At 40.7% G+C, this 21,932-nt stretch overlaps 1 protein-coding gene across 1 annotated transcript in view; it reads right to left on the bottom strand.

Annotated features, from left to right (window-relative positions):
• Positions 1-21,932, bottom strand: part of MACO1 (macoilin 1) — a 68,078-nt gene that overhangs the window by 16,176 nt on the left and 29,970 nt on the right. The window lies entirely within an intron of this gene.

Raw genomic sequence — 21,932 nt, 5'->3', positions numbered from 1 at the left:
CGTGGTGCAACCCCATCTCTACTAAAAGTACAAAAATTAGCTGGGCATGGTGGCGGGCGCCTGTAATCCCACCTACTCAGGAGGCTGAGGCAGGAGAATCACTTGAACCCAGGAGGTGGAGGTTGCAGTGAGCCGAGATTGTGCCACTGCACTCCAGCCTGGGCAACAAGAGTGAGACTCTGTCTCAAAAAACAAAAAACAAACAAAAACGATAAAATCAAGTCTCTTTCTTCATGGGAAAACTTCACAATTAGGAACCAAGAAATAGGAACCAAGAAATACATAATTTAAATGATTAAACAATAACACAAGGAAGGCCATGATTAAATATATGCTAGAAGGAATAATAACAACAGCTACCATTTAATGAGAACTTACGGGCCAGCACTGTTCTATAGGGTTTAATCCTATGATCTGTACAACTATGGGCCAAATGCAATTCCTATTCCCATTTTTACAGATGAAGAACTCTAGGCTAGGAACGGATGCAGCCCAAGGTCATCCAGGCAGTCTAGCTCCAGAGTCCATTCTCCACCATTAGGCCAAACTGTAGCCATGTCATCCACAGCATGGTAGAGGAAGAAGTGCTATGTGAGTCTGAGGAGAGAAGACTGGGAAAGGCTTTGCAGAGCAGGTAGAGATTGACTTGGGCCCTGATATTTGGATAGGATTTGGAGAAGTAGAAGAGGAGGAGAGGACATTCTAAATGAGGGGAGAAATGTATTAAAAAACTCAAAGGCAGCAACAGCCATCGACATGTGTGGGCAAGCCATTAGTCTGGCTTCTGAGAAAGGCTTGTACTGGGGACAGAGTAGGAAAGGATAGAACAGTTCTGGTAGATAGGACTGTGGAGAGCAGTGCTGAAGGTCAGGTCAAGGATGGCTGCCATGTGAGCTGCAGTTGAGAATGAAAGAAAAATTAGATCTACAGAGGCTAGATCTCAATAATTTTGTAGTTATTACTTTCATTTTTGAATCTCTTCCTACCACAAACTAGGAATAACAATATTTATTTAGAAGAGGCTTTTTCTATCAGGATACAAACTCGCAGGTAGGTAAAGTCCGTTTGCTCTGATGAGACTCTTGTTCATGTCACCAACAGAACCAAGATGTCTGAAGGGCAATGGTGATCTCTGTGGAACTGTCAGCTCCAAAGACTAAGTCTTAGAGACATGTTTTATGAAGCACTAAATCCCCAGAGCCCTCCACAGTGATCAACGCTTACTCAATAAATGTTGCCTGACACAGAGCAGCTTTATTTACATATCTACCTTTAGGCAACTTAAAAAAACCCCCAAAACCCCAAATCATAAAACACTGACAGTCACCCTGCAGGTGCAAGTAGCCAGTCCTCCTGTCCAGTGCCTGGGAGCATGGCCTAGAAACCTTTTGTTCCAAAAGCACCGCTGGGTGTCCTGACAGCTTGCTCCCCAGGGAAGGGTCACAAGTCGACATCACACCACACTTTCCCTATTGCCAGGGTTATTCCAGTTGAATGTACTCTCAGAACTGCTCTAAACAATTACAGATCGGCATTTATACCATCACCATACTGTCTCTCATTCACTCCCAAGTAGCCCAAAGAATATATTCCGAAAGAGGTCAATGTTGTCAGGTCAATGCTATCCTCTTTGAGAAATTTGGCTGAAAAATGTGTTAGGTAATTTGTCTTTCTTGAGAAGCTGATTTCACAGTCTGAGGATTGCATTTTCAGTAGAAAGGGTGAGTTCTTAGGTGAAAACAGGGCTAAGCATGGTTTAGTAACAGAGTTTAGGATCAGGGTTCTACATTCAGCTCTGGCGCCAATTCTCTGACCCTGAACAAGGCGTGTAATCTTCCAGGCCTCAGTTTCTTCATCTACGGCTGATATCTCTAAAGTTCCTCCCAGTCTGCGCTAGGATTTCTAGGCCTGACACACTTACAGATGGCTGCTGATGTGCCTCTTTAGATTAGCAAACTAAGCTGTATCATATGCAGATGCACAGGAATCGAGTTCCACACAACCAGTCGCTGGGGCAAAACATATGCCACAGTTGGGAATGAAAGAAAAATTAAATCTGTAGAGGCTAGATTGTGAGAATTTTGTAGTTGTTACTTTCTTTCATTTTTTAATCTTTTCCCACCACAAACTAAAAATAACAATATTTATTCTGAGTGAAATTTTAGAGTTCCTTGAAAAATGTAAAAATCCAATGAGCTAATGCAGTTATGAGACCAAAAAGCATAAAATATCTAGAGTATAACTTCTGAAGACCAAAGAACATGAAATATATATATATATATATATATACACACACATGTTTTTTTTAACCAAGTCTCACTCTGTTGCCCAGGCTGATCTCAGCTCACTGCAATCTCCCCCTCCTGAGTTCAAGCGATTCTCCTGCCTCAGCCTCCCGAGTAGCTGGGATTACAGGTGCCCACCACCATGCCCAGCTAATTTTTGTATTTTTAGTAGAGATGAGGTTTCGCCATGTTGGCCAGGCTGGTCTCGAACTCCTGACTTCTTTCAGGTGATCCACCCACCTTGGCCTCCTAAAGGGTGCTGGTATTACAGGTGTGAGCCACCGTGCCCAGCCAACAATATATTTTTTAATGTGAAGCTTCTATAAAAATTTTGTCAAAGACTAATAGTGGCACAATACAACAAAAATAAAATGAAGTGGTTACAGGAATGTGTTTACTTTGTGAAAATCCATAAATGGAACACTTGATTTGTGCACTGGTGTGTATACATGTTATACTTCAATAAGAAAAGGTTTATTTAAAAAATAAAATAATCTCACTAGACACAGAACTAAAATACTTCAGGATTTTCATAACTGCTACCATGAATTTTGTAAAACTGAATTATTTTCCAAACTGTGAATTATTTTCCAAACTGCTGCAGCAGGCCTGAGAGTTAACACCAGCATTCCCAGTTTAAGAAACACTGCTCTATAAGAACACTGCCTAATGGCTAATGGCATGCAGGTAACATAAAGCAGTAAACGGCAAAATTCTCAGCAATTTAAAAATATTTACGATGGACAATTTTTCATTAGCTGTCTACAGAAAGCATTAATTTGCCTTGAAAGTCCACTATATATTTTAAATCTTTACTAAGGTAGGCAGCAAAATGATTTACCACCTGAACTGAGTTTATTTTTGATACCCAGTCACAGTATCAAAAACTGAATAAACAATGGAAAAGTATACATAAAAATATAAATAACTCATAATCCTCTTATCCAGACAGAACAGCTCACTATTTGGAGTACCTCTTTTCTGTATGTTTTTTTCTATTTCTTCATACATGTAAATACATTTAATATTGGTGAGAGAGTACCACATATACACCTTATAAATCATAAGCACCTTCTCACACTGTTAGACATTTTCCATAAATAATTAATTGCTGTCTAATATTCCATTGTATGGATGTACTATACAATCCTATTTTCTAAGATATATCTCAATTTTTGCATTTGCCCAATAGAAAAATGTATGTCATGAGTTTTGAAAGAATTATGTGTGGCCAGGTGCAGCGGCTCAGGCCTGTAATCCCAGCACTTTGGGAAGCTGAGGCGAACAGATCATCTGAGGTCAAGAGTTCGAGACCAGCCCTACCAACATGGTGAAACCTTGTCTTTACTAAAAATACAAAAAAAATTAGCTGGGCTTGGTGGCGCGTGCCTGTAGTTCCAGCTACTAGGGGAGGCTGAGGCAGGAGAATCGCTTGAACCCAGGAGGCGGAGGTTGTAGTGAACCAAGATCACACCACTGCACTCCAGTCTGGGCGACAGAGGGAGACTCCATTTCAAAAAAAAAAAAAGATTTATGTGTTAGCAAATTGAACTGAATCAAGATAGTCGAGTGCTAGAAGCATTTATTAAACAGATAACTACTACTTGTCTTAATGGCATACTTAACCCTTTAGCGGTGAAGTTCAATACTTTATAGGTAAAATACAGCTATATAATTTATTAGTGTGAAGTACAAAGAAGTTTTTATTAAATGGTGTTAACAGGTTAATGCAAAATCGCCAAATGTATTAATATGTTTCTATTAAAATGTCATTAGCTGAAACCTAAATTAAAAGCAATGATCAGGAAGAAAACGAGGCAGAAGTAATAGATTATAGGCCCTGAAACTAATCTCAGCAGATAGGGATGGAGAGAATGGAGGAAAACATCAAACCCCTTTTATCTGAGTTAAGGGCCACACTCTTCCCTAGACTATAGAATTTTAAGGGATAAAAGAGAAGTTTTCTCCAGAAGAGCTACAATCTCATTAAAAAAAAAATAATGGGCCAGATACATCTGAACCAAGTTTTATTAAGGCTTAGTCAGGAAATAAATGCACTTCCTTCTTGCCTAACTCTTGTGGAACCAGTTTTCACCCTTACAAAGGCCTGCCCTGTGGCATCACCACTTTGGACACAGAGCCCATGGCAAAGCTAGAGTTTATATGTACAATAAATATGTCCATTTTTGTCCAACTGAACAAGCCAGTGTTCTAAATTATTACACATCAGGTCCAGGCAACTTTCCTACTCACTTTACTGATAATTTCAAAAGATAGCACTCAACTTCTAAGGGAGTTGTGAAGCTACCTCTGAATCCAATTATCTAACTCACAGCAAGAGTTGGGACCCATACAGCAGCACTTTCTCAGGTCCCTGTGTCAGATGCCAGGCTGACTTCAAAGCAGAAGTGTCAAGTTTAAGGATCACTCTTATTCCAGACCTTAACTATATCTCACCATCTCCCTAATCCTATCCAATTAAGATAAACTGTAATGTAAATTGATTAATAATTATTTAAATTTAATTTTAAGAGGAAGAGATTTACATTTTAATAAAGGTTAATCTGCTAATTGGCTAAAAGAATGAAGTTCAAATGTTAGCCTTTCAGAGAGGCTAAATAGGAAAAATATCTTTGAGTATCTGGAAGAACACCTGGTAGTAAAATACAGTATTTATTTACTGAAAATTTTTTTTTGAGACAGAGTCTCGCTCTGTCGCCCAGGCTAGAGTGTAGTGGCATGATCTTGGCTCACTGCAACCTCTGCCTCCTGGGCTCAAGCGATTCTCGTGCCTCAGCCTCCCGAGTAGCTGGGATTATAGGCACGTACCACCATGCCTGGCTAATGTTTGTATTTTTTGTAGAAACAGATGGGGTTTCACCATGTTGGCCAGGCTGGTCTTGAACTCCTGACCTCAAGTGATCTGCCTGCCTTGGCCTCCCAAAGTGTTGGGATTACAGGCGTGAGCCACCATGCCCAGCTGAAATACAGTATTTAAGTATTAGCTTTTAGTTGAAATGGGTATTGTTTTTAAGTATCTGAAAAGGTAGGGAGATACTATGTCTAAATGTTTGTAATTCTTCTCTCTTGTGAATTACCTGAATTACAGCCCACACCACTATGCCTTCACTGAAAGTTTAAAAGCCTTCAGTGGCTACTGACAATAACTTCATGATTTTAAGCCTGACTTCAGCTTTATGAGGCCTAACTGAAAGCACAGGGGAAGTTTAAGGCATCAGGGCAGTAAATTTCCCCAGGAATCAAGTCTTATAAAAAAGAAGCAGACCTTTTTCTCAGCCAAGACTTCACCTAGGGGTGACTATGAGTCACAGCCCATATCCATTTCAGAAAACTACCTAAGGATATATGTCTGTGGGCTGCAGGATGGACCCCATGAACCCCTGGGGATGATAAGGAGCCTCAGCTTTGCTGGTTATCTATGAACTCTAAAGAGCAAGTGACAGAGAGACTCTAGGCTCTGCAATATAGAACTTACCCTGCTGCTTGCTCTGTAGAAGGGGCTTCAGAAAGTCATCTCCACGTTATATAGCCAACTGATTGAAAGGTAGGTTTTCTAACAAACCCCTCACATCAGCCAAAGCTCCTTGTTTTCCAGACATTTTCTGCCTTTTACTGTGCTACATCCTTGGGAGGAATGGCCTCCATTTTTCAATCTTACCCATTCTTCAAGGCTCAGTTAAAAAACAACAAAAATTAAACTCTCCAGCACAAGGTGCCCAACATCCCTTCTCCTTCTAAAACCCTAAAGCTCTCCATGTTAGTGTTTCACATCTGGCATCAAACCATCACCCTGTGCTGGGCTTCTTTCTGTTGCTGTTGTTCTGATGTTTAATCTTTTCCTGTGTCTGTATCGTATTTCTAACAAGACTGTAAGTTCTTTGAAGCCAGGGACTGTGCTACAAAATTAGAAGCTGGGACTGTATTTCTAGTTTCTTCCAATCCTTATACATCATGTCACTCATCTTCACTCTGTGTCTATCTCCTCAGTGCTCACAACAGAACAGGGTCAGTGTTACGACATAGGAGGCTCTGGAAACTTATCTACAGCAGACCAGCCGATTTTTAATTTAAATAGTGGCTGAAGGGAACAGGGGTAAGTGGGCATTTGCTTTTAAGGAAGGCAGGTGCACATGAAAAGAATTAATGAAGAGCAACTGCTTCATCTCGATTAGTACCTAATTCCATTAGGAGTTCCCCTGGTACACATTAATCATACAAGACAAGACTTGTTTAAGGACCACACAGCTGTCTGTGCAGAAAGTTGAACTCATAAATCAAAGCTCTGTCCCCAGAAGCAATACCGATTACCCTCTCTACCAACTCCTCCCCCTCTCCTTTCCAGGTCACTCACACTGACAGGATAGGTAGCTTGGGTCATTCACAGAAAAATGTATTTTAAGTATATGGTAGAGATATCCCATCTTAAGTGAGGCCTACACTAACATGACCCTGTTCCAATGTAGCAGGTATAAACCACAGATTCGGAAATACTGACGTGAAGCTGCCTCTGGTGTCATTGCAGTGACTACAAGGCATAAGTGTACAAACACAAGCAAGAGCTTGATGACCTGATTACTAGGTGAAGCCATGTTGCAAAGTACTTTATGTCTCTGCTCCATAATCTGTCAAACACAAAAGGCAAACACATTAATTTTCCTAAAGGAATGCAAAGAGAGACAGAAAAGAATTCTAGAGACTTTCACCCAACTGGTCATTTAGGGAAACAGGGTACTTACTGACTTCTTAAAGTTCTTCAAGAATAAAGCTGTGAGTCCCAAGAACTAGTCATTTTAGTAAGGCCCATAAAGGAATCTAGTCAGATTTGACAAGTGTGTATCAGCAATCATTAATATTCATATCTTATGTAAAAGCTTGTCTGTTGTAGTGAGAAAAAAATCATAAGCACTTAGATATTCAACAGAAGGGTGGCTAAATAAATTACAGTACATTCACATTTGTTTGTCATTAAAAAATTAAATCATTAAAAAATCACCAATGAAGAATATTCCGTGACATGGAAGAATGCTCATGATAGAGTCTGTGAAAAATAAAAGCTACAAAACATACATAGTATGAGCTTAATTTTGTAAAAAGAATATATATGCAAGAGAAAAATGCTGGGAGGATATAAAATAGTGGTTATCTTTTCCTTTTCAAAATCAGATATAATATGCATAACTTATTTTTAACATTTTAATTATTATTCGATAATTTTAAAAGAGGACACTGCTAACCTGCTCCCCATTCTGTTCCGCATTCACTGACACTCTCAGATTTGCCCACGTCACAGGGCAGTTTCAGAACAACCCAAAACCTTAGGGAAAATCCAAGTCTCTTACTTTTTTTTTTTTTTTTTTGTAGAGCCTGGGTCTTGCTATGTTGACAGACTGGTCAAGCTAACTCCTGGACTCAAGTGATCCTCCCACCTTGGCCTCTCAAAGTGTCGGATTACAGGCGTGAGCCACCATGCCCAGCCAACATAAACTTTTTAGGTCACTCCAAAAAAGGGGAACTTTAACTTTCTGATACAGAGAATGCCTGTTTTTTGTTTGTTTGTTTGTTTGTTTTTGAGACCGAGTCTCGCTCTGTCACCCAGGCTGGAGTACAGTGGCACGATCTTGGCTCACTGCAAGCTCCGCCTCCCGGGTTCACGCCATTCTCCTACCTTGGCCTCCCGAGTAGCTGGGACTACAGGCGCCCACCACCACACCCAGCTAATTTTTTTTGTATTTTTAGTAGAGACAGGGTTTCACCATGTTAGCCAGGATGGTCTTGATCTCCTGACCTCGTGATCTGCCTGCCTTGGCCTCCCAAAGTGCTGGGATTACAGGCGTGAGCCACCGTGCCCGGCCACGAATGCCTCAGTTTTTAAATCTACCTCAACTACTTCCTATTCATCAGCTCCTATCAAAATAATAGTTTTTCTAAATTTAGATTCTGTAGCTGCAGTTTATTGTCCTGCTTGTCCTGCTCTCTTTGGAAAGATCTCTTGGTCACGTACAACATTGACTGCAGGAGATGAGGCACTGCTCTGACTTGAGACTTCACTGTACCACACGTTACAAGAAATGGTGCTGCGAAGTTCAAATTCTAAGCCAGCCCTGTGTTGTCTGTGAATAAGCAGGACCCACATTCTGAGTTTTGGTGTATTTTGTGCTCTGAGAACACAGTAGAAAAATATCTTGATGTAGAAGAAGTTACCAGTCCTAGACACAGATGGAGTAAGCAGCTCTCCGCACAGTATAGTTTGAGGAATGCCAGAAGGCCCCAAACCACCCTTATCACAAGGCTGTCCCCTCTCCTTCTAAGCGGTATGAAAGCCTCACAGTCAGGTGTGGGAATTTAACAGTAAAGGGAGTGGTGTTTCACTCTAGAGGTACCGTCAACATGGCCTGTTTTCTAGGAGCACAGAAGATTTTAGAAGAAAAAGCAAAAAGGTCCCATTAATATATGGCAGATTAGTTCATAGGATTTACCAGGTATTCCCTAATAGAAAAGTCCTTGCTAAAGGAAAGTCAAGTTTTCACTGGTGGGGCCAGAGGGCTACAGGGAGCAAAACACAAGTATAACAGAAAAGGTGAGGCACAGAGGTTGGCCCATAAACGTGTTTTGTTTGACCCTCCCCCATATGATGTTAAAAAAAAAGTTTTTTAACTGAGAGGTTTCATGTAAAGATATTTTCAGCATCTCTCCAAAGTATCAGAAGACTTGGCAACATTGGGCCTACAATCCCCCATGGCAACAACTGGCTGTCCCCTTTGGAAGGGTGTCAGGTTCAGTACTGAATGAGAATGATGACAATGCCAGACTCCAGAATGCTCACCCCAGCCTGCCTCACTCACTCCTGTAGGAGTCTGAATCTGCATTCCTTGCTCTGGAGCAGAGTGTGGGGGGAGCAATGGTCCTTTCTAATTCATTAATTTGTGTTTCTGTTTTGAATCTATTGGAACACTCTAACAAGAAGAGTGAAATGTACCTTGTGATAGAGGAGAGTTGTCATTCTACCTATAAAAAAGAAACTGAAAGTTGGTTTTAAAGATCTAAGAGGTACCCAAGAGATTTGCAAAGACTGAAATATACCCACATTGACTGGCAAAGTATCCAAATAGCCGGTTTCTAAATGATAGCATGAATAATATTTAACGAATATGGTTCCTTTTCCTTGCGGTTACCTTCCCTTCAGGGAATCCACCCCAACCCCCTTTGATGAAAAACTAAATTCATTATATGCCAACAGAGGTACTGACTCAGAATTTAACACAAAGCCTTTCAAAGTTGTGTAATAGTTCCTTCTCAATTCTAGGGAGTAAACTTTCAAACAGCCTATCTAGAAATCAGTTTTGATAAAATAAACTCTCGGGACTCAACATAAAAATGTTTTTTTTTTTTTCATGTTTATGTAGAAGCCCCCTCCCCAATAACCTACATGTTACTTCATAATTTATCCATACACCATAATCACTTTCCTGTTTGGCCTCTTAGATATGGAGACGTTCGGTAAACTGCTTGCTTAAATTCACTTATGCCTAGTTTCTAAAATGCCACATGGTTTTCAAGCCACAAAATAACCCTGTTTAAGTATAAAATCATGCCTCTATTACCACATTTATATCCCAGAATACGATAGTTTTAAATTCCTGCAATGGTTAAAATAAACTCAAACTATATTGTATATTAATATAAACAGAGTCAAACCATAGGTAGATAAAATATTATGGGCATAGCAGAAAATGAAAATTAATCAGGTCCGACAAAGTATATCTGCTCAGACATAGTGCTAGAGAAACATAAATCAAAAACATGTTTCCACAGAGACAGAAAACACACTAAACTTACTAAATAGATGGCTCTACTACTTATTTTTTCCCACTTGATAACTTCCAAATAATTTAGCAGCAGCTATAGCCAACATATTCAATTTAGTCTAGCTAGAACATCTAAGTGTCTAGTTTTCATAGTTCCCATTCTAAAATTTCATACATTTTTATTACAATTTTATCTCTCGGCTAGAATAATGCTGTTCCAGAAAATTACTTTATGCCCCACAGAAGCAGAAAGGCCGGCTGTGGTCGCCATCACTCACGGAGGGGACAAGCAGGTGACTCTGCAGCAATCTGTCAGCACCCTGTTGTGTAGCCACCTGCAGGGAAAGCAGCTAGGGGAACCCCCAAAGCCTGAATCACTGTCTACCAAGATCAGATTTTCTTCCGCAAACTACTCCTGACACAAGCAAAATGCATTCAAAGCAGAAGAGAAGAAACAAATGTACCATTCTCTCTGTAGCACTAGAGAGAAAGCAGCCAAACACATATTCTAACCTGGAGGATCTCCTTGGAGAGGTTGGAACAGAAACATGGATGAAGCTGGAAACCATCACCCTCAGCAAACTAACACAAGAACAGAAAACCAAACACCACATATTCTCACTCATAAGTGGGAGACAAACAATGAGAACACATGAACACAGGGAGGGGAACATCACACACCGGGGCCTGTTGGGGGGTGGGGGGCTAGGGGTGGGATAGCATTAGGAGAAATACCTAATGTAGATGACGGGTTGATGGGTGCAGCAAACCACCATGGCATGTATGCACCTGTGTAACAAACCTGCACATTCTGCACATGTATCCCAGAACTTGAAGTAATTTTTTTTTTTTTAATGTGAGGTCTGAGCTGTATTTCCAGCTACCACAAAGACAAAGAATGATCTGGGACTGGCGAGGAGAGAGAGGGCCAGACCCACCAGGAAAGATGAATAAGATAAGGCAAACCGAGATTATCTTTCCTGTTCCTGGCTGAGATGAGGCTTGTGTCTAGATTCCTTGGCCCTGAAGCACAACCAACCCCACTGCCAGAGCAAATGCCTTTTTTGACAGCAGTCTCAGAGGACTTTTCTCTTTTCCCTTGTAACTTCCAGAAATTCTTACACCTCTTTCAAAGCCTTGGGAAAAACTACTGACAGAGTGCTGGATTTTAAAACTTCCTATGAAATACCAAGAAAAGGGGTTTGGAGCAAAAAGACTTTCTATTTAGGAATAAAATTGTTAATAACCTCAAAAATAACAAAGAGTTTGACACTGGATGTGTAGTCCTCGATTGGGTCTAATGTGATATTCAGGTTTTCTAACTTCAAAAGCCTTTGAGTTGCACTGTGATAAAATTACTGGGTGCCATCCTCCCTGCTTCCCAGTATTTTCCCTGCACAAAGGTGCTATTTATTAATTCAACAAGTATTTATTGAGTATCTACTCTGTGCCAAGCCAAGCACTGTGTACTGTGACAAACCAGTGAAAATAAGTTCCCTGCCCTTACTGAGCTTACATTCTATTATGGTATAATAAGCATGTTATAAAAACTTAAACTATACAGAAATAAACAATGCAGAAAGTAAATGTCTCGACAGCCAACTACAATTGATCATCTGGTATATATTTCAAGTAATTTTCTGTGCACATGAGAAATACATCTACCCATATTTTTCTTTCTTTCTTTTTTTTTTTTTTTTGGTTGAGACAGATCTCTGCTCACTGCAATCTCTGCCTCTCAGGTTCAAGTGATTTGCGTGCCTCAGCCTCTTGAGTATCTGGGATTACAGGCACCCGCCACCGCACTCAGCTAATTTTTGTATTTTTAGTAGAGACAGAGTTTTGCCATGTTGGCAAGGTTGGTCTCGAACTTCTGGCCTTACGTGATCCACCTGCTTTGACCTCCCAAAGTGCTGGGATTACAGGTGTGAGCCACCGCACCCGGCCCTACCCATATATATCTTTCATTTTTTTTAAAGACAGGTTCTCACTCTGTGGCCCAGGCTGGAGTGCAGAGGTGCGACCTTGGCTCACTGCAACCTCTGACTCCCAGGTTCAAGCGATTCTCGTGCCTCAGCCTCCTGAGTAGCTGGGACTACAGACACATGCCACCACGCCCAGCTAATTTTTATATTTTTAGTAGAGACGGGGTTTCACCATGTTGGCCAGGCTGGTCTCGAACTCCTGACCTCAAATGATCCACCTGCCTCAGCCTCCCGAAGTGTGGGATTACAGGTGTGAACCACTGAGCCCGGCCCCTACCCATATTTTTCAATGGATTCATACTATACAATCTGTTTTGCTACCTGCCCCCTCCCCACCCCACTTTAGCAAACAATCTTGGGTTCCTTTAATTACCTTAAGATGGGCTTGAACCTTTCAAGAGAATTGTTTGTTATCTTTCCCACTTAACTACTGTGGTTTCCCACTAAGGACTCGTCAGGGCCCTGGGGGAAGGATGGAATAATCCACGAAAAGCCACCTGCCCCTGGGTTACCAGTCCAGGGAATGCTCACAGGCTCTGTCTCCTAAACTGACTGCTCTGTCTTGCTTCAATCCAATGGTCAGGTCCTAGCTTTGGATTCAATTCTTGCTTCATGCCTACAACCTTCTTCTCTACCTTCTGTTGCAACTTACTCTCTTGCCCTGGAGCTGGGAGCCAGCCTCAATCACTCCTAACCCTGACCCAGGCCAGTTCCCTATAAGAGATAGAGAATGATAGAAATATAGACAGTAAATAGCATTAGCCCCCAAATTTACTAGTGGCTTTGAAATGTTTCTCTAAGATCACACAATAGGGACATCTTGGATTCTCTCCTCACTTTGCTCTATTTTATAGTTATTCACACCAAATCATATTGAATCCACTGATTATGAAAAATCAGTATCTAAAAATATAGTCCTTTCTATTCAACCAAGGTATAATTTTAAATTGGGTGTAGACATCTTATAATGTGGAGAAACAAAAAATAAGTACCCTAAAATGTCTACTTTAGTTTTTTCCTAAACTGCAAGACCAAATACACCAAGGAGTCTTATAAAAGTCAGAGGTTGGCCGGGCACGGTGGCTCACGCCTGTAATTCCAGCACTTTGGGAAGCTGAGGCAGGTAGATCACAAAGTCAGGAGTTCGAGACCAGCCTGGCCAATATGGTGAAACCCCGTCTCTACAAAAATTAGCCGGGCATGGTGGCGCGCGCCTGTAGTCCCAGCTACTCCGGAGGCTGAGGCAGGAGAATCACTTGAACCCAGAAGACAGAGGTTGCAGTGAGCCGAGATCGGACCACTGCACTACAGCCTGGGTGACAGAGCAGGACTCTGTCAAAAAAAAAAAAAAAAAAGTCAGAGGTTACACAGCAGTATTAAATGCTGGTAGCTGGAAGACAAGGTTAAATTCAGAAGTATGAAAGTCTGTGAATTCCTAGTCAAGCCACATTTGAGCAATGTGTGCCATCAGGAAAGTCTAGTCAAAGAGGAAAGCTGATCATTTTTAATGTTTCCTATCTTCATCTGCCCTTTTAAGGAAAAAAGAGCAGATTTATGTTTTAAAATAAAAAAACATAAATACAAGGTTTAAGTGGGCTAGAAAGTACAATGAAGGGCAATGACACTTTGCTCACTCACCAACTTAAACTAGAAAGGAATGAGTCACAAAAACTTGTATCACAGACAACTAAACACAATACTAATCAACATACTCACTGATGACTAGAACACTATATAGCTTATTTATAGATTATGTTGTTATCAATATATATGCTCTAAAAATATTTCTCTAGATTCAGATTTGTTAATTTAAATTAGTACTTGCATATGAGTGTAAGTTAAACACTTCTCAGCCAGGCGTGGTGGCTCACGCCTGTAATCCTAGCACTTTGGGAGGCCAAGGCAGGCAGATCACCTGAGGTCAGGAGCTCGAGACCAGCCTGGGCAACACGGTGAAACCCTGTCTCTACTAAAAAAAATAAAAAAATTAGCTAGATGTGGTGGCACCACCTGTAATCCCAGCTACTTGGGAGGCTGAGGCAGGAGAATTACTTGAACCTAGGAGGTGAAGGTTCCGAGACTGCGCCACTGCACTTCAGCCTGGGCAACAGTGAGACTCCGTCTCCAAAAACAAAACAAAACAAAAAAACCAAAAGACACTTCTCAGTGTAAACAAATGAGTTAAAATCTCTCAAAGTGCTTCTCTATGCTTCCCTCTTCTCTGAGGCAGGTCTACCAGTTGCTTGGAGATTCCTGAAAAAATCCTGAGCAATGTTTTCCCCATTTCCTTTCAGGCTCTCAAGTCTCTAAATAAACAGAACTAATTATGGGAGCAAACCAAGTTATAAGTAATATCATTTTGATGTGCCTAAAATAACCAAATGAATTTGAAGTGGAATAAAAGAGTGAGTATTCAATACATTACACTTTACCCAGATTTCCATATTCTCCTTAAGAAAAGGCACTCTCTTTTTCATGGCTTCAAAATTTCTAGGAGCTCACCATCATGGCAATGTGCACACCCCGGGACTCTAGGCCTTCGAAGCAAGAATGAGGAACGAGGTTAATGGTGGCCTCTCTGCAGGGTAAGTTGATGGTTACAACCCTGGTCTCAACATCTTCTAGTTCAGGGTTCTTAAATCTGCTGCTGCCAAGCTAAGCCTACCCCAGATATAAAGAACAATTCCCATGCTGTGGGGCTCTAGGCTGTCTGGACCAGACCAGTTCCCAAGCTAGCCCTAACCAGAGTTGAAGTTTCAGAGATCCTATAAGCTTCCAGGGATACAAGCAGCTGGCCCCCTTCTATTTAGAGATAAGTAAGTACACGCATGTGTCTTTGGCAAGAGCAAGAATTTTTAACACACAACAGCACCTCTCCAGTAGGAAAAAAAAATTCTGAAATTCTAACCATTTTTTTTACAGATTTTAGCCATGAGATCCTAGAATCTCATTCTAGTGCCAATCCTTGGGCCAATGTTAGTTGTATTTGCATTCAAAACAAAAAGCCAAAAAAATATAAAGCAGAAAAAGCGAGTTGATAAAAATTTTTAAAGTACTATGGTATAACAGAAAGGGTTCCAGAAGTCAAGAAACTTCAGCTCTGGTCCTGGCACCGTCACCCTAGCTTGGTCACCCACACCAGCCATGTAATCTTCCAGGGTTCATTCACTTCACTGATAAAAATGAAAAACAACAGAGTTCAAGGAAGCTGGTCTAGATAGCTCTTAGATCTCTTCTACTTGCAAAAAAAAAAAAATCATCATTCTAAATTCTACTCAGTTTTATTAAATGGTACTCTACCAAGCAAACTCTGGATATATTTCCTTTATGACTCTTTATACCAGATACAATTCAACTACTTTAAAGGGTTGATATCATATTAAAAATAAACACTATAATAAAAAAGACGAATCTGTCTTAACAAAAAAGGCAGTGGAATGGAAATAAACAGAGAAGAGACGTTTGCTTCAACATTTCTGCGGATTATGGATCACTTAGTATTTTGTTAACTCAAAGTGTTAAATTCTCTCCCTTAACAAGGAAACTGAAAGAAGTAACAATTGCCGACAAGAAACTACATGGTCTTGGGCTGTTTTGAGAGGGAATCTTGTGGCAAGTGCAAACAAAATTGTTGATTCCTCTGTTTGCAGGCCTTGAAACTTCAGGACAGCAGTTCAGGTGTCGCACCCTGCTCTGCCTGATCTTAGAGAGTGATTTCTTTTTTATTTTTTTTGAGAAAGAGCCTCGCTCTGTTGCCCAGGCTAGAGTGCTGTGGCGTGATCTTGGCTTACTGCAACCTCCACTACTTGGGTTCAAGTGATTCTCCTGCCTCAGCTTCCCAAGTAGCTGGGGTTACAGGTGTGTGCCACCATGCCCAGCTAATTTTGTATTTTTAGTAGAGACGAGGTTCCACCATGTTGGTCAGGCTGGTCTCAAACTCCTGACCTCAAGTGATCCACCCACCTTGGCCTCCCAAAGTGCTAGGGTTATAGACGTGAACCACCGTGCCCGGCTGACCATGATTTCTGAATGATCGCACTGGCCTGCCATGGAATATTCCACCCTATGTAAAAATGAGTGTTAGACTAAGTTGAGAAAATGATTTTTATATAATTTAAGTGAAAAAAGCAGGACACAAAAACTACACAAACAACTCTAAAGGCATGATCTATGACAGAAAAAATTGATAAGCTAGACCTCATTAAAATAAAAATCTCTGCTCTATAAAAGACACTGTCAAGTGAATAAAAAGCCTCAGACTGACAGAAAGTGTAACATTTGCAAAAGGCATCTGATAAAGGACTATTATCGAAAATATACGAAGAACTCTTAGAACAATAAGAAAACAAACACACTGATTTTAAAATGGGCTCAACTGGCCGGGTGAGGTGGCTCACGCCTGTAATCCCAGCACTTTGGGAGGCCGAGGCAGGTGGATCACCTGAGGTCAGGAGTTTGAGACCAGCCTGATCAACATGGAGAAACCCCATCTCTACTAAAAATACAAAATTAGCCGGGCATGGTGCTGCATGTCTGTAATCCCAGCTACTCGAGAGGCTGAGGCACGAGAATCCCTTGAACCCAGGAGGTGGAGGTTGCAGTGAGCCAAGATGGCACCATTGCACTCCAGCCTGGACAACAAGAGTGAAACTCCGTCTCGAAAATAAATAAATAAATAAATAAAATGGGCGGAACTAATATCAAAAAGACAAAAAGTAACAGATGTTGGCAAGGATGTGGAGAGAAGGAAACCCTTAAACACTGCTGGTGAGAATGTAAATCATTACAATTTCTATGGCAAACAGTATGGAGATTCCTCAAAGAATTATAAGTAAAACTGCCACTTGATCCAGCAATCCCACTACTGGTTAGCTACCCAAAGAAAAAGAAATCAATGTATCAAAAATATACCTGCACTTGTATGTTTACTACCACACTAGTCACAATAGCAAAGATATGGAATCAACCTAAGTGTCCGTCAATGGATGACTGCATAAAGAAAATGTGGTATACATACACAATGGAATATTGTTCAGCCACATAAAGAATGAAATTATGTCTTTTGCAGCAACATGGGTAGAAATGGAGGTCATTATTTTAAGTGAAACAAGCCAGATGCGAAAAGCCTGATATTACATGTTTGTACTCATAAGTGGGTGCTAAAAAGTGTGTATACATGGACACAGAGAGCTGAATGATAGACAATGGAGACTCGGAAAGATGAAGGGGTAGAAGGAGGGTCGATGATGAGAAGTTGGTTAACAGGTAAAATGTATATTATTTGGGTGAAAGCCCTGACTTGACCAATACACAATCTATGCATGTAACAAAATTGCACTTGTACACCATGAATTTATACAAATTTTAAAAGTGGGCTAAGGCTTTGACACCTCACCAAAAAAAGATGCATAGATGGTAAACAAGCATATAAAAAGATGTAACATCATATCATATGTCACCAGGGAAATGCAAATTAAAACGAGATACCACTATCCACCTATTAGGGTGGCCAAAATCCATAACACTGATAATACCAAGTGCTGGCCAGGATTTACAGGAACTCCCATCCATTGCTGGTGGGAATGCAAAATGGCATAGCCACTATCAAAGACATTGCGGCAGTTTCTTACAACTAAACATGCTCTATGATCCAGCAACTGTGCTCCTTGGAATTTATCCAAAGAAGTTGAAAACTTATGTCCACCCCAAAACCGGCACATAGATGTTTATAGCTTTATTTATAATTGCCAAAACTTGGAAAAAACCAAGATGTCCTACAGCAGGTGAATGGATAAACTTGTGGTATATCCAGACAATGGAATATTATTCAGTACTAACAAGAAATGAGCTATTAGGCCAGGAAAAGACACGGAGCAGGCTGGGCATGATGGCTCACACCTGTAATCCCAGCACTTTGGGAGGCCAAGGCAGGTTGATCACTTGAGCACAGGAGTTCAAGACCAGCTTGGGCAACATAGTAAGTTCCTGTCTCTATATTAAAAAAAAAAAAAAAAAAATTGCCTGGGCGCAGTGGCTCATGCCTGTAATTCCAGCACTTTGGGAGGCCAAGGTGGGTGGATCACCTGGGGTCAGGAGTTCAAGACCAGCCTGGTTAACATGGCGAAACCCCATTTCTACTAAAAAACCGTCTCTACTAAAAATACAAAAAATCAGCTGGGCATGGTGGCGGGTGCCTGTAATCCAAGCTACTCGGGAGGCTAAGCCAGGAGAATCACTTGAACCTGGGAGGTGAAGGTTGCAGTTAACTGAGATCGCACCTTGCACTCCAGCCTGGGCAACAAGAGCAAGATTCCATTTCGGGGGGGAAAAAAAAAGAAATTATAGATGGGTGCGGTGGCTCACGCCTGTAATCCCAGAACTTTGGGAGGCCCAGGCAGGCAGATCACCTGAGGTCAGGAGTTCAAGACCAGCCTGGCCAACATAGCGAAACGCCATCTCTACCAAAAATACAAAAATTAGCCAGGTGTGATGGAAGCCGCCTGTAATCCCAACTACTCAGGAGGCTGAGGCAGGAGAATCGCTTGAACCTGGGAGGTGGAGGTTGCACTGAGCCAAGATCACCCCATTGCACTCCAGCCTGGGCGACAGAGTGAGACTCCATTTCAAAAAAAAAAAAAAAAAATTATAGAAGACATGGAGGAATCTTAAATGCACATTACTAAGTGAAAGAAGTCAATCTGAAAAGGCTATGCAATATCATTCCAACCATACGACATTCTGGAAAAGGCAAAACTAAAGAGATAGTGAAAAGATCAGCACTTCCCAGGGGTCAGGGGAGGGGAGGGATAGATGGACAGAGCACAGAGGATTTCTAGGGCAGTAAAACTACTCTGTATATTGTAATGGTAGATACATGCCATTATAAATGTATTCACACCCATAAGACTATTTAACACTAAGAATGAATCCTAATGTAAACTGTGGACTAAATGACAATGATGTGTCAATGGAGGTTCGTCTGTGTAACAAATGTACCACTCTGGTGGGGGATGCTGACAATGGGAAGGCTAGGCACATGTGGGGACAGCAGGTATATGAGAAATCTCTGTATCTTCCACTCAATTTTTCTGTGAACCTAAAACTGTTCTAAAAATTAAAATCTATTTAAAAAAAAACACTATAAAATGCTATGATGACAACTACATATAATTAGCTTACGAGAAGACAACAAAATTTTAACAGCAATTTGTGTCATGATTGTGGGACTATTTTCTCTTTTTCCTTTATCTAAAATTGTAATGATTTTTTTCACACTTAAAATATTTTTAATTGACCACTGAGGAAAAATTTTAAACCAACCTTATTCTAATTTATATTATTCCTTTCCAACTCAGTACTTAGTTAAAACAACTGATCTTCCTCATTGCTTTTTCTGTTTTTGACTAGAATTTTTCTCATGTTGGAATCAAAACAATTTTTGGCTTCCAACATTAAGTGTTTTTAAATGTCTTAGATAAACAATTCAGAAATCAAACTGGCAGAAAACAGGGTCATTTTGTAAGGTATATGTTTCTAAAACCAACAGAGTACTCCAGACTGCCTTTCGCAAGTTCCCAAACTTTCTAGGAAAGGACCCTATAGGCAACCCCTATTTATTCCCAGGTTCCTCACCTTCCTCCACATTTCTTTACCTTAGGAATCTACCCAGCACCTTCTGCTCCACTTTCTCTTGTATTTCCTCGTAAAGCAGAGCTTCTTCCATTCACCCAGTTCCTTGTGACCATATATCATTCATTGATTCAACATTTACTAAGCACTGTTTTTATAGAGAGATATTAAAAATGAAGAGAACCAGCTTCTGCCCCCTGGAGCTCACAATCTAATAAGGGGGAAAGATCGTCAAAACAAGTGACTACTATACGATGGACGTCAGCACACTTTTTCTGTAAAGGGCCAGACAGTATATACTTTCGGCTTTGCAGGCCATAGTCTCTGTGGCAGCTATTCAGCCCTGCCACTGTAGCACGAAAGTGGCCATTGATATGATGTAAATGAATGAGAGTGGCTGTGTTCCAGTAAAATTTATTTTTACAAAAACAGGCAGTGGGCCAGATTTGGCCTGTGTGCTGTTGTTTGCTAACCCATGGTATACAGCATACTAAAGAACATCCCTGGAGCTGAGAGAGCTTGAGAAAGACCTGCCAGACTGCCCGCCCTTTTACAGGGAATAGCCATCAAACCTTAATTGGACAGCCAAACCGAGCTACAAGAATTCTCCTTGAAACTGGTGGAGCAGAAATGAATTTTCCCCCCAAAAGTCACTGAATTGTTTTCTCAAAAATAGCAGTTCTCACCCACAGTTTTCAGACAGACATAGCTGTAGAATGTGTTGCAATTAATCTATTATTACAGTAGAGTTACTGGTTAGTTAATATAGTACTGGTTTTCAAATTTTGTCTTCAACACTTAGAAAAGGGTAGATCAACTTGGGGACACATGGACAGAAAGACTGGAACAATAGACACTAGGGACTTGAAAAGGAGGAAGAGAGGGAGGCAGTCAAGGGCTGAAAAACCTTCCTATTGGGTACTATGTTCACTGTCTAGGTGATGGGATCAATAGAAGCCCAAAGCTCAGCATCATGCAATATGCCCTTGCAACAAACCTGCATATGAACGCACGTGTACCTCCTAAATCTAAAATTTAAAAAAAAAGGAGAGATCAATTTTATCGCTAAAGAATCCCTGTGGAAGTTTGTTGGCCTGAAACTGTGCACCAACCCAAGTGTGCCTGCAGAAGCAAACAGTGCATGTACATACTGTCAGCCCTGTATGTTTGCATCAGAAGGGGTCTTAGAGACCGCTGAGTCCAGCCTGCTCCATCTGGATAACAAACCCACTCTCTAGCTAACAACTCAAACATGTCAGGTTTGAATGAGTCACAATCTTATTGACATGGATCAAAAGATACATGAAGTCAAACGAGGAAACAGAGGAGACAGTTAAGGGTGGGAGGAAGTAAGATAAGACCTCCTCCAACCAAGCTGGATAATCTGCTCAGATAGATGCCTTTCCTTTTAAACTCTTTCATTGTTGTTCATCATAGAAAAATGTGAAAATGTATGAAAATAAAAAGAAAAAATAAATGCCCAACACTATCAAGGGATAACAACTATTGCTAACAATTTGGTTCTTTTCCCTTTAAATCATTTTTCTATGTATATTAGAAAAAATTGTTTTTCATTAAATTGCTTTCTCCTTTATTCATGAAATGCTTTGACATACTTCTCCATATTCTTTAATATGGCTCAAAAGTATGATTTTATAGTATCTATATTAAAAGTTTATCAAATGGATGGACCATAATTTATTTTAAATTTCTCCCATTATTGGATATTTAGATCATCCCCTTATTTTTTATAACATTAAAAGTTGAAAATAATACCATGGGAGCTTATAAACCTACTTAAATATAATGTTGTCTATTAGTCATTTGATAGTAAGTAGTTCTCCAAAACAGAGTAATACCTGGGGCACTGTAGGTCAAGGCAGAGTACGCATTAGTGACCACAAGAAGAAGCATACTCCTTAGGTGTAGGCACGGGGGCACTGCACCCATGTCATCATCCCCAGCTTACTGGACAATTAGCCTTCGGGGTCCTTGAACTTCTCTACTAAAAGCAGATCAGATAGTAGAGTCAATCAATATCACAACCGGGGCCCAAGGGCAACGGTAGCACAAGACCGAGCCCTGACTGCTTTCTCTGCAACAACCACCAAAGTATTTTGTCTTGACCGCTATTACTAAACTTGTGTCAGCCTGGGCAACATGGCGAGATCTCCTCTCTATAAAAAAATTAAAAAATTAGCCAGGCA

The sequence above is a fragment of the Nomascus leucogenys genome, chromosome 24 (genome assembly GCF_006542625.1).
Source record: "Nomascus leucogenys isolate Asia chromosome 24, Asia_NLE_v1, whole genome shotgun sequence".
NCBI lineage: Eukaryota > Metazoa > Chordata > Mammalia > Primates > Hylobatidae > Nomascus > Nomascus leucogenys.
The sequence above is the reverse complement of the archived record's forward strand: the minus strand, read 5'-3'. Positions and strand labels throughout refer to the sequence as shown.